The sequence below is a fragment of the Zingiber officinale genome, chromosome 6B (genome assembly GCF_018446385.1).
Source record: "Zingiber officinale cultivar Zhangliang chromosome 6B, Zo_v1.1, whole genome shotgun sequence".
Classification (NCBI taxonomy): Eukaryota; Viridiplantae; Streptophyta; class Magnoliopsida; order Zingiberales; family Zingiberaceae; genus Zingiber; species Zingiber officinale.
The window spans coordinates 21722486-21736138 of record NC_055996.1 but is presented as its reverse complement, the minus strand read 5'-3'; positions in this window follow the sequence as shown (position 1 = coordinate 21736138).

Below are 13653 nucleotides of genomic sequence, written 5' to 3'. Positions count from 1 at the left end.
TATAGGCTTGGGAAAATCCTGTTTGGAATACCCATTTAAGTTGGGAGTCGATTGAAGGAATTAACCTAGGTATATAATTTAAAACCCTAAGTTAATATTCTCATTTTTTGCTGCCACCCCTTCTCTTCCTCTCATTCACCTGAGCAGCGCCGACTCCCCATATACATCATACCTTCGCCCGACACCATCAGGTCTCGATCGTGCTAGCGACGTTAGAGCCACCGCCAGCCAAACTTCTTCTTTCCTTTCTCTGAGTCGCCCTCTCTACACGGGACAACCTTCGACCAAGGGAAGAGAGTCGTGCCCTAGCTTTGATCCGCCGTCGCCGCTGCGAGGGTTGCGCCGACCATCGTGTTGGTTAGTCCTAGGAAAACGTACCGGTTCCACTGTACAAAAAAATTTTGTACAAGTGTCGACTCTTTCCTTAAATAACCTATTGTATTCTTTAGAATTTAAATTAGGAATCGCAGACGGAACTTAACATCATTGATTCCAAATTTAACTTATCTGTTCTAAATGGTTTAGATTTGAATCGCAAGCGAAACTTAACACTATTGATTCAAATCCACCTATGTTATTAATTTCATTAAATATTAATTTCCAAAATTGGCTTCCAGGACTGCATGGCGAGGCACATGACTTTCTTGGATATGGGAGCAACCACCACTGCCTAGACAAAGCCTTTTAAGGAAAGCTAATATTTAATTTCCTTAAATAACTCTAGGTTAACCAAAAAGAACAATCGAATCACAAATTCAAAAAATAAAACAAAAGAAACACAAATTTGAAACAAATCCGAAAACTCTAGAATCATATGCCTCTTGTGTTTGGTATTTCCAAAAATAACTATACAAAGAAAACTAGTATGATGCGGAAAATAATTACTAGTTATACCTTTCTTTGTAAGCAAATAACCTCTTGATCTTCTACCGTATTCCTCTTCTTATCCCGGACGTTGTGTGGGCAATGATCTACCGAGAATGCGCCTAAGCCTCCTTCTCCAAGCAAGATTCGGCCACCACAATTCTCCAAGAGAAGTAGAGGTCCGACCACCACCACCAAGCTCCAAGGGATGCAAGAAAACAAAACCTCCTTTCTCTCCTTCTTCTCCTAGCTAGAACCAGCCACCATCAAGAGCTCCAAGAGAGGATAAAATCGGCCACTAAAGAAGAAGAGAAGAGGAGAGGGAAAACCTCTAGGGCCGGCCACACCAAGGAGAAAAAGAGAGGAAGAAAAGAATAGAGTTAGCACCCATGAAGGCACCTCTACCCCTTTTTTTATAATCCTTGGTCTTGGCAAATAAGGAAAATTTAAATAAAAACTTCTTTATTACTTTGCCATGAAAATGAAAATTTATTTAATTAAAAATAATTTTCTCTTCTCACATTACATGGCTGGCCACATTAAAGCTATAAACAAGGAGAGTTTTGATTAATTAAAACTTTCTAATTTGTCTACGGAAATTTATAAAAAATTTCTCCAATAATTTTTCCCTTCATGGTGGTTTGTAAAAAGAAAATTTTATAAATTAAAATTTTTCTTTTAAACATGTGGATAAAAAGAAAGCTATCTCTAAAAATTAAAATCTCTTTTAATCTACAAATAAGGAAAGATATCAAATCTTTTCTTAATCTTTTGTAGAAGCTTTATAAAAGAAATATTTAATTTTTAAACTCTCTTTTAAATCATGAACATGGTTAAAAAGGGAAAGTTTTCTTAAAATTAAAATCTACATTTCAATCTACAAATAAGGAAAGATTTCAAATCTTTTCTTAACCTTTTGTATAAAGCTATTGTAACGACCACCCTTCTTACTACTACTACACTCTAAGGATGACCGTTACTTGACTACTAACTCTACTTAACCGGTATGATTAGAAAATCACATGGAAACCCTACCGAAAAATTTCGACAGAGTCTCCCCTGTACCGGTGACCAAATCAACAATACAAATAATATATACTCAGCCACAGGCGGCTGGAACATATAATCACTCAACCACACAGTATAATAACTCAATAAGAAGAATGAAACTACTCTAGCAATAATAAACAGATAGAACTCCAACGATAGGACATACAAGCTACAAGTGCGGAATAACTCAATTACAATCTCAACTTCATAATAACATAAACTAAAACTCTAAACAGGTAGGTCCTGAAAATTCGCTAGCGAACCCTGGATCTCTCCATAGTCCTGGCATCACACACACTGTCACAACATCTCCTTGTCGCCTTCCTTCTTATACTTTTCCTTTTCCTTTATCTGCAGTAGGAGGAAAATAGTATCTATAAGCTAAAAGCTTAGTAAGCGCTATCCTACTCACAAAAACTCGATATGCATGTATATAAATAAAAACATGCTAAAACTGAATACTAACATGCAAAGCTACTCATGCTCATAAATAGCAAAGAAATCAACTAACTGAAAAACTAACATGTATAGCTACTCATGCTCATAAATAGCAAAGGAATCATGCTAACTGAAATACTAAACATGTACAGCTAATCATGCTCATAAATCAATAAAGGAATCATACTAACTGAAATACTAAACATGTATAGCTAATCATGCTCATAAACCAATAAAGGAATCATACTAACTGAAATACTAAACATGTATAGTTAATCATGCTCATAAACCAATAAAGGAATCATACTAACTGAAATACTAAACATGTATAGCTAACCATGCTCATAAATAGCAAAGGAACTAACTGAAAGGCTAAACATGTAAAGCTAATCATAGAACTATCATGTGTATCAATAAGAAACTGAATTGATACCTAAGCTAAACTAATTAATGCTAAACTGAGTCTAACTTGTATTCACATAACTAATTTGTGAAGTTTTGAAAACTATTTACATAATAGATTAAAATAATAATCATGCTGCTGATGGGCCCGGCAACTGTACTTGCTGTGCGCGCATCCCTAACTAAACCCGGGATTGCAAGTTCCGAGTCTAGTAGGGTTTACTAGGTTATCTAAACCTAGGGACGACTGTGGGAGCCCAACCCAATGGATATCTAATCCAGTACAGTGCCACTGCTGAAAATAAAATACTGATTTCATAGCTAATTTTCTTACCTTGCTTTAACTAGGTTATCTGAACCTAGAACTAGGTTATCTGAACCTAGAGGCGACTGTGGGAGCCCACCCATTGGACATCTAGTCCATAAAAGCTGTAGCAAGACTATATAAGCTGAATTAAATGCTTCTTACTGCATTCACTGTGCTATTTAGCTGCTTACTGTAGCATCCTACTGAGCTAAGCATTCTATCGAACACTTGGTGTGCACTAGAACACACCCTACGTACTGAAAATCTGTATACAAAGCTTAACATAAATCTGCATGCAAAGCTTAACAAAAATCTGCATATTAAGCCTATCAAAATCTGCATACTAAGCTTATCTAAAATCTGCATGCTATAAAAATAGGACTGCTCATGTTATTCCAATAGCAAATAGGAAACTAGAACAACTTAAGCATGCTGTGATAGTAAAACAAATTCAACTACTAGGCATGCAATAGAATCTAGAAAATAAAGGAATCGTTGCTGCATGGAATTAACAGAATATCATGCTTCATCAGGAAATACTAAACAGCAATGAAAACTAAAATTGCTCATGCTTGAAAACAGCAAAAGAAAAGAACCCGAAATCAATAGCAAATGGGTACTAAAAGATCTACTCACGTATCTCTATATAAACTAAATTCACAATGTTGTTAACATCTAATCAACTTATTCATTTCCAATTATGCTTTATCAGATTGGTAAGGAAACAATTCATGGTTTTAATTGCTTCATGAAAACCACAGCAGACAACCAAAAGGATACCAACGTGCTACTATAGGATAAATTGCTATCAACTGATTAGCAAGAAGGCAAGCAAAAATCTTAAATCTATTCTAAAATCCCTAAACATCATGATTCTCTACAACTAAAATCTGAAAACCAAAGAAACAACCCCTCCTGTTCAGTGGCACGGCAGGAAACCAAAGGAAACAAAATACTCCAACATGAAACTGATCTGCATGCTACAAATCTATTCTTAGGTTGCAAACTATTTAAGCAAATAAGGACAACACCGAAATAAATCCTAAACCTCCAATCCCTTCTCAAAAACTCATGGCAGAACTTCAAAAACAAAACAAGAGAAAAAAAAAACTCTAAATCAATGCCACAAGGAGGATTGTTCATGCTCCGCAAAGAAATGAAGAAGGCAAAATCGCGGAACTACTCCTATTGCAGGTGAGAAGCAACTCACCTTCGTTTTCTTAGACTTACAACCGAGAAAGAGAGGTGCTAGGGTTTCGGATATATGCTTCCTCAACGATCTCTTGGTATCTTCTTGCTCTCCTCGACGAGAGGATCACAAAGGTATGAAGAACTCACGGAGAAGGGTGCTCGCCGGCCGCCGGAGACGAAGCCCTAGCTTCGTCTCTGTTTTCGCCCGAGAGGAGAAGCGCCGTCGCGAGAGGAGGAGAGGAGAAGATTTTGTCACGGGGAAAAACCTAAGTTCTCACTTTATAACTCCAATATTTCTATTAACTACTATTGCTTATATATTTTTCGCTTCCCTTCTTATTAATAAAGCCCGCTGGCCCAGTTGGTTGGCTGCATTCTGCTTCGGGCGCGACTCGCGGGTTCGAATCCCAGCTGCAACCATTTTATTTCCTATTATTCTCTGTTTCCTAACTACTGCTTAAATAGAATTTTTCTCCTTCTATAATAACAAATGACTGCTAGCACACTTGGTTAACCCAGTTTTAACCAAATCCTAGGTCGCAGATTCGATTCCTCATCCGCGCACTTTTATTTTCAATTTATTTAAACATTCCTAAATACTGCTTATATATATTTCGCTCCATATAAGGTTAACAAAAATCGTGTAGCTCAGCTGGTTGGCTGCATCCGATTAGAACCTGGTTCGGGTCCGAGGTCTTGGGTTCAAAACCCGGCTTTAACATATATATATTTTTTTATTATTTTTTTAAACTTCTTCCTCTTGGTAAAAATACCAAACGAACTCCAAAAATTCCATAAAAATACTCTAAAAATTTCATCCTCATTGTAACGACCCGACCCTCTTGGCCCATTTGGCGGCCCATTTGGCGATCTCTCATGTCGTCGACCGTCGGCCCTTATGTCATCGGTCCATTTGGCGACCACTAATGTCGTCGACCGACGACCCTTGGCCGTGTCGTTACTCACTAGGTCTTTCCACCCCTGGCCAGTGGATTTTTGCCTCCCCCAGGATTCGAACTCTAAACCTCCAGGCTTAAGTATTAGAGTTTATGAATCCTGGTAACCAACTGTAAAAGAAGAAAGAAAGAAGAGAGAAGAGTAAGAGATGAGGTATCAGAGCAGTTCCCATTCTCCAGCATCACACACATCAGCATCAGTCTTGCCATCTTCCAAGTAAGAATACCTCTTCTCTTATCTATGATTTCTGCTTTCATGTTTATAGATAACTAAAGCATGTTAATATTTGATAGCATTTGACATGATAGTAGTAGTTACCTATAACATGATAGTATTAGTTATGCATGTTCTCTACCCATTTAGAAAATGGTATGAGGACACCCAGCTAGAAGGGCACCAGCTACTGAGCCCCAGCATGAGGCAGGCAGTTCAGTGCCTCCCCAGACCTTACAGCATTAGTGGCTCAGTTATAGCAGCAACTAGTAGAACAGGAACATGAGGTAGCCACCTTAAAAGCTAATCAGCAGAATACTCCCACCGTCACCTCGGAACCAAAAATAGCAACCCCAGTAGTTATAGAGGTTCCACCAGTCCAGCCTACAGCACCAGTAGTACTAGTAGCCCCAACAGCAGAAACCAGAAGAGAAGCCTATCTGATCCAGTGGCAGAGAATCAAGCCCGAGAACTTCCCAGGCACCAGTGAACCATGGGATGCTCAGGCGTGGTTCAAAACACTGGAGAGGACGATGGAGCTTCTAGACTGGCCAGAACAGGAAAAGATGAAGTATGCCTCCTTTTGTCTGACAGGAGACGCATGCATATGGTGGGAGAGAATCAGAGCGAAGCGCCCAGTGAGCTAGATGACATGGGCAGACTTTGAGGGAGAATTCTTCGAGAAGTTCTTCCATATGCGAGTCACGAATCGCCACTACGACGAGTTCACGGAATTTCGTCAGGGCAACCTATCAGTTGGGGAAGCCGTGAAGAAATTCAACAGGTTGGCTCGTCTATGCCCAGAACTAGTCAGCACAGAGAAAGAACGAGTCCGGTTGATGCTCAAAATGCGGAGGCCGGAAATAGCTATGAACGTGGCTGGTGGCATTCATAGGCCACAAACCACGGAGGAACTAGTGAGTAGTGCTCTGATCACCGAGCACTACCAGAACAGCATCAAGCAACAGAAGCAAGCCTTCTCAGAGTCCAAGGGACAAGGAGGCTCAGGTGCCCAGAAACAGCAGGGCCACCGCTCACATGGCTCTAACGGGAAAGGGAACTCCAGCAACAAGCGCAAATCAGGGAGTTACCCAAAAGGGCCAGCTAGCAAACAGCCCAGCTATCCCAAGTGTGCCACTTGTGGGAAATTCCATCCAGGAGTTTGTCGCAAGGGTACACGAGGATGCTTTGAATGCGGACAGGAAGGGCATATGACCAAGCAATGCCCGAACAAGACCAATTTTCCTGCACCACAGCCGATTCAGTACGGAGGTCAGCCAGCACAGCTCCATCAGATGCAGGCAGCTTTAGATGGTCCACATATCAGCCAGGGCAGACTAGAAGCCCCCTCAGTTACGACCAACGCGAGGATCTACTCACTGACCAGAGAAGATGTAGCGAATGCCTCGACAGTTGTCACAGGTCAGATTAGTATTTTTCAGTATAGTGCTACTGTTCTATTTGATACTGGGGCAACCCATTCTTATATAGCCAGGGCATTCGCCGAAAAGTTAGCAATATCCCCAGAGGTACTCAGTAGTAAGTTTCTGACAACATTACCTTCGGGAGAAGTTATGGCATCCACGCACTGGTTCAGAACAGTGCCAGTCATGATAGCAGACAGAGAACTCTTTTGTGATCTGATAGTGCTAGACATGACTGACTACGATGTCATATTTGGAATGAACTTCCTGATCAGATACGGTGCCTCCATAGAGTGCCGTAAACAGAAAGTCGTATTCCAACCTGAAGCAGAAGCACAGTTTGAGTACATCGGAGAACCCAAGAGAAAAAGAGCAAATTAAGTCCTCGATACGTAGGACCCTACCCCGATCACAGAGAGAATTGGGAAGGTAGCTTACAAGCTAGACTTACCTCAAGATATGTCAGCAATACACAATGTGTTTCATGTCTCCATGCTAAAGAAGTGTATTCACGACCTTAGCCAAGTGATTCAGCCTCAGACAGTGCAGATCCAAGAGGATCTAAGCTATAAGAGCAGACACAGATAGTGGACAGAGCAGACAAGAGACTAAGAAACAAAGAAGTGTCATTAGTGGAAGTCATTTAGAACCAGAAGCATGAGGAAGTTACTTAGGAGCGAGAGGATAGTATGAGATAGAAATATCCAGAATTATTCTAAGTTCGAGGACGAACTTTTTTTAAGGGAGGGAGAATTGTAACACCCCAAATTTCATGATTTAGAGTTCTAAAAGTCCATAAAAATATTTGGAAATACTTTTAAAATATTCTAGAGATTTTTTAGAAATTTTTAGAGTATTTTTATGGACTTTTAGAACTCTAAATCATGAAATTTGGGGTGTTACAGCTATAAAAGGAAAGATTTAAATTTCAAACTCTCTTTTAAAATCATGATATCCACATAAGAAATAATTTTAATAAAAATCCCTTTTTAATATGATGTGGCCGGCCACCTAAGCTTGGGCTCCAAGCAATTGGCAGGCCACCTTAAGGCTTAACCTTTAGGCTTGGCCGGCCCTAAGTTTGAGCTTCATGCTTGGCTTGGCCGGCCCCTATAGGTTGGGTAAGAAGTGGGTATGTGGTGGGTATAAATCTCTATATACAAGAGGCTACGATAGGGACCGAGAGGAGGAATTGGTTTTGGTCTCCCGATGAAATTAAGCTTCCCATGTTCGCCCCGAACACACAACTTAATTTCATCAATAATAATACATTCCACTAAAGAACTATTATTGAACTACCGCACCAATCCCAAATTACATTTTGGGCTCCTTCTTATTATGAGTGTGTTAGTCTCCCTGTGTTTAAGATGTCAAATGACCACTAATTAAATGAGTTACTGACAACTCACTTAATTAATATCTTAGTCCAAGAGTAGTACCACTTAACCTTATCGTCATGTCGGACTAAGTCCACCTGCAGGGTTTAACATGACAATCCTTATGAGCTCCTTTTGGGGTCATTCTCAACCTAGATTATTAGGACACAGTTTTCTTCTATAATCAACAACACACACTATAAGTAATATCATTTCCCAACTTATCGGGCTTATTGATTTATCGAACTAAATCTCACCCATTAATAAATTAAAGAAATAAATATCAAATATATGTACTTGTTATTATATTAGGATTAAGAGCACACACTTTTATAATAACTGAGGTCTTTGTTCCTTTATAAAGTCAGTATAAAAAGAAACGACCTCTAATGGTCCTACTCAATACACTCTAAGTGTACTAGTGTAATTATATAGTTAAGATAAACTAATACCTAATTACACTACGACCTTCCAATGATTTGTTCCTTTCCATCTTGGTCGTGAGATACTATTTATAATTTATAAGGTACTGATAACATGATCCTTTGTGTGTGACTCCACACACCATGTTATCTACAATATAAATTAATTGAACAACTACATTTATCATAAATATAGACATTTGACCAATGTGATTCTTATTTCTAGATAAATGTTTATACCAAAAGCTAAGCTTTTAGTATACATCCTAACACATCGCTGGAGCCACCGAGCTTTCCATCTCCTCTCCCGATTGTCGCGAGCCATAGTGTCAAGCCACTCCTCGCAACAGGTATGAGTCGATGATCCTCCTCTTATCTTCGGATCCCTGTGTCGACCCTTTCCCTTGCGGATCTAGGTAGAGCATCGGCTGTTGCCACCTGAGGAGTTTTTCTGGCAGATTATCACTCGACCTACCTCCAGACGACTGTCGTCAGTCCACTTCGAGCCGGAGACCCTCAGGTATGAGCAAGGACATGCTGTGGTGCCCTATGTCTACCGCCTACAACCTTCCTTCATCCCTTTCACTGGTGACAATCGGAATCTCCTCACCGTGTGTCATTATTCTTTTCCCTTGTGGCAGATCTTTGCTCTGTACAGATCTGAGGTGTTTTAGGTTGGAGGACAACAACACCAGTTTGCTTCAGCCACTATTTTTCCGACAGCCATCTCCTCAGACAGTGAATCAACAGTGGAGGGAAATGGAATTGAGTAAGTTTTAGTGTTGATTCTTGATTTATTTGGTAGTTGATCGATGGATTAGATTAGTGGAGTTAATCAATAGTTAGGGTTAATGATTATATCAATTAGGGTTTTACTTAACTAGTTTTGGAGATTTTATTTAGCTATTTAATTCATAAGATTTTAGCTAAATAAAATACTTTGATGCAGGACTCTGTTGAGACGACATCACGACGTGGGATCTATCTGATACGATCTTCGTTTTGAGGCGGGTCGGTTTCGTCCCTCCTTTATCAGGGTCGACCCTGAGACATGCCACCAGGGGCGATCGTCAAGGGCCCCCAATTTTTAGGGGCCCCCCAAATTTGACATGTATATATAATACATTAGCTTATTTTAATAAAACCCAAAAAAATATATTTTATTGGATTATTTTAATAAAGGTCTAAAAATATATATATTGTTGAATTATTTTAATAAAGATCTAAAAAAATATATTTTCTATTAAAGTTTAAGAAAGAATTTCAAAAAAGAAAAGAAAAAGAAGGTAAACGATCCTTTTTTTCTCTTTCTAAGATTTTATTTCTTGTATAACTTTTTTTTCATTAATTTATTTACATAAGTTATAAGACTCTAAAAAGTAAAGTATGAATCCTGAATGTTAATTTTCTCCTTTCTTCTCCTTTGAATCTCTTCTAATTAAAATAGAAAATTTTATTCTCCAATTAAGATTTTAATTTCATCAATATCATTATTCATCAACATATAAACTTACAACGTAAGTTACCTACTTATTTATATTTTTTCTTATTGTCAATATTCAATATTAATTTTTAATATTGTATTGGAGTCAATATTTTATGATTTTTCTTACATATTTGAAAGAGTTTAAATAAATCATCCCAATTTTAATCATCATAGAATAGATTATATTGATTGCTTCAAGTATAAAGCAAAGTTTATTGTTCTTTGACAATTATTTTCACTGCTTGTATTTATTTCATTATTAGCTTTGTTGTTGTTTTGTATATTTTATTTTACACTTAAAATTTGTAGTACAAACATGTTTATAAAAACATGTCAATCTTGGAGTCAGAAAAGAAACAAAAGAAAAAGAGTAAAATAGATTATTAAAACTCACAAAGGTGTTCTTTGTAAGTTTTTTAAAGTTAGCTTTTCAATTGAAAATTCAGTTGATGAATTATAAGAATAAAGTCAAGAAGAACTAAATGATCATGCAACAAATGAGCAGCAATCAAGTAATAAAGAAGAATTAAATGATCATACCATCAATGAGCGAGAAGAATTGAGAGAAAATTTTCACTTTTTAAATGATCATACCATCAATGAGCAGGAAGAATTAAATGATCATACCATCAACTACAATTACTAATCTCTTTAACGATTAGTAATTGCAGATGATGAATTGAGAGGAAACATATTTTGTATGATGTTGCACATTTTGAAGAAGTTTGAGAAATATATTTTATATGGAGTTTACCATATTTTAAATGAAATATATTGATTTTTGAAGTTTTTCTATTAAACTATATTCAAATTGTACGTTAGTAAAAAAATTTTCATATAGAGGTCCATTTTCTCTTTTCAGCCAAGGGCCCCCCAAAAGTCAGGGTCGGTCCTGCCCTTTGTTATCCAACCTTCCCCTCTCCTCCTATTCATGAGGTCAGATGTCCTGGTCTATAAAAAAATTAGATTAGAAGATTGACTATTTTATAATTGCAGTCGAATTGTAACCTTTATTCAGTCACAATTAATTATGATCCTTCTCTGAATTGTAACCTTTATTCAGTCACAAGTTATAATTTGGGTCAGGGCGGATGGCCGGAGGTCGCCCGAAGGCTGCCCCCGCTTAGTGCTCGGCAGTCTAGCCACTTGCCACCATCGGTGGCCTCCAGACAACCTCTGGTCATCCGTCCCGACCCAAACTATAATCTGAGAAGACATGATCCATCTCTTAATTTACTTTTTTATGAACAGAAGATCTCGTATCCCATTTATAATTTTTTTTCTCAATACCCTCGTAGTCCTGCTTTCTATTTTTCTTTTTATTTGTTTTTCTTATAGACTCATTGTATCCAGCCCACATATAATAGTTGGGACATCAAGAAGAGTGTTAGCGTTGGCCAGAGATAAAGATCTTAATTTGAAGAATGTGAGACATTATATTCTTTAGAAGCTCGAAGTTAACTCATCTACAATTTGCAGCTACAAACGTACTTGTATATGTGTTAGTTTTGAGTTTCTAAAGGATCCAAGGTCTTCTTTCTTCCCATTGAGTTCTATCAAAGGGTGAATTACCATATATATCTGCATGACAAATTAGTCACTAGGTAAACTCCTTTCTTTACATTCATACATTCATTGGTATCAATACCCTACACCATATCCAACTTCCCACTCTAATCGGCATGAAATAACAGATTTCTACAATTCTGACACTCAAGAGTGCCTCTTTGATTGTTTATCGTATTCATGATTTGCATGTTAAGATATGATGAAAAATAGCCCTAAGAAACACATCATCACAATGCTATTTTGGTGGCAAAAGGTAAATACATTCGTCCCCAGCGTTCCGTCAATCTATCCCAGGACCAACACGGAAGAGGTAAATCACGGACGACTACTAACCATTGAAATAGTACTAGCACATAAGGGAGACATTATATCTCGATTTTACCAAGATTCGAACCCCAGATCTCATGATGACAGCACCTTATATGCTAATCACTAGACCGTCTCGAGAGGACCATCACAATACTATCCTTTCAATGCCAAAAGGATGGTGTGAAGTTCATACTTTAGAGTCATCTTGTACCTTTGCTATCAGATTTTACAACAATTACTAATCGGATTACATAACCAACCAAATATTTATGTCAGTTTGGTGCTTGAGAGGGATTTCAGTTAGCATCAAATACACCAAAAGAGTAGCTAACACAGAATGATGAAGGATCATTGTAAAATTAAAAGGATTTCAAGATAATCCATAAGCGGTTGTGAATGAAAGTCTAACAATTGTCATTGAGTACTACTTTATAATCAATATCTACCACTTTTACATTTTGAAAGTTGATGTATTTGTAATTTTTCATCTTTGGATTGCTACTGAATATATATTTTTTTGTTGTAAAACCTAATACATTCCGACTTTGTCTATTTTCATTCATCACTGACAGAATTGAATTAAACGATCAGATAAGATTTCTCGAATGAAGCAAAAGATGCAACTTATAATAGGATTTAATAAGGAAAAAAAAGATTGTATCTTCTTATGCTAATTCCATCTGACAAGACACCACAAATGACCACAAATCCAACTCATTGCTGCTCAAAATGTGGCAAATGATAGCATTCAATGTGCCAAATGAGTAGGAATAACAAAATTTCAAATGTAATTCTTAAAATGTGCACGTGATTTGAGACAAAATTAATCGATTTTATATTGATTTGATTTATTTGATTTTGATAATTTAATTTATCTTAAAATAAATTTAATTTAATTGATTAATTATCGAAAAAGAATTTAATTTAATTGTTCAACCCCACCTGTTCACCCCGCACACCACACCATTCGTCATCTGCTCGAAACTTGACCGTCTGCTTAAGGATATAATCGAATCGAGTCGAGTCGAATTCTTGAATATTTAAGTTTGATTTATAATCGAACTAAATTCGAGTTTTATTTAATGAATATATTCATAGCTCACGAACTTATTCAAATTTTTATCGAATCTAAACGAGATCAATAAATATAAATTATAAATTTAAATATTTATTAAAAATTAAATTATATATTAATATTCTTATTAAAATTTATAATTTTATTTTAATAAAAAAATTTAATATACTCATCTATTTATATTTTTATTCTAATAAAAAAAATTAATATAATTATCTATATACTTTTATAAATAGGATTATAAATTTAATATTAAAATTATTATTTTTTTATTTAAAAATTGATTTATGAACTTAACGAATATGTTTACGGACTAACAAGTCAAATATTATGAATATTGAATTTGATTTATTTAACTTAATAAGTCTCATTAAATGAGATCAAATAAATTTTTATTGAATCGAATAACAATTTGATTCATTTACATCCCTATACCTACAGCCTGCTTATATAGGGAGGCAACAAACAACGGCTGATCTGCATCCTCATGAAGCGCAACGAACCAACGGCTACATGGATTCGCAGGAGGGATCGGCGCATAAAAATCCTATAGGCTCGCTGATTCCTCCA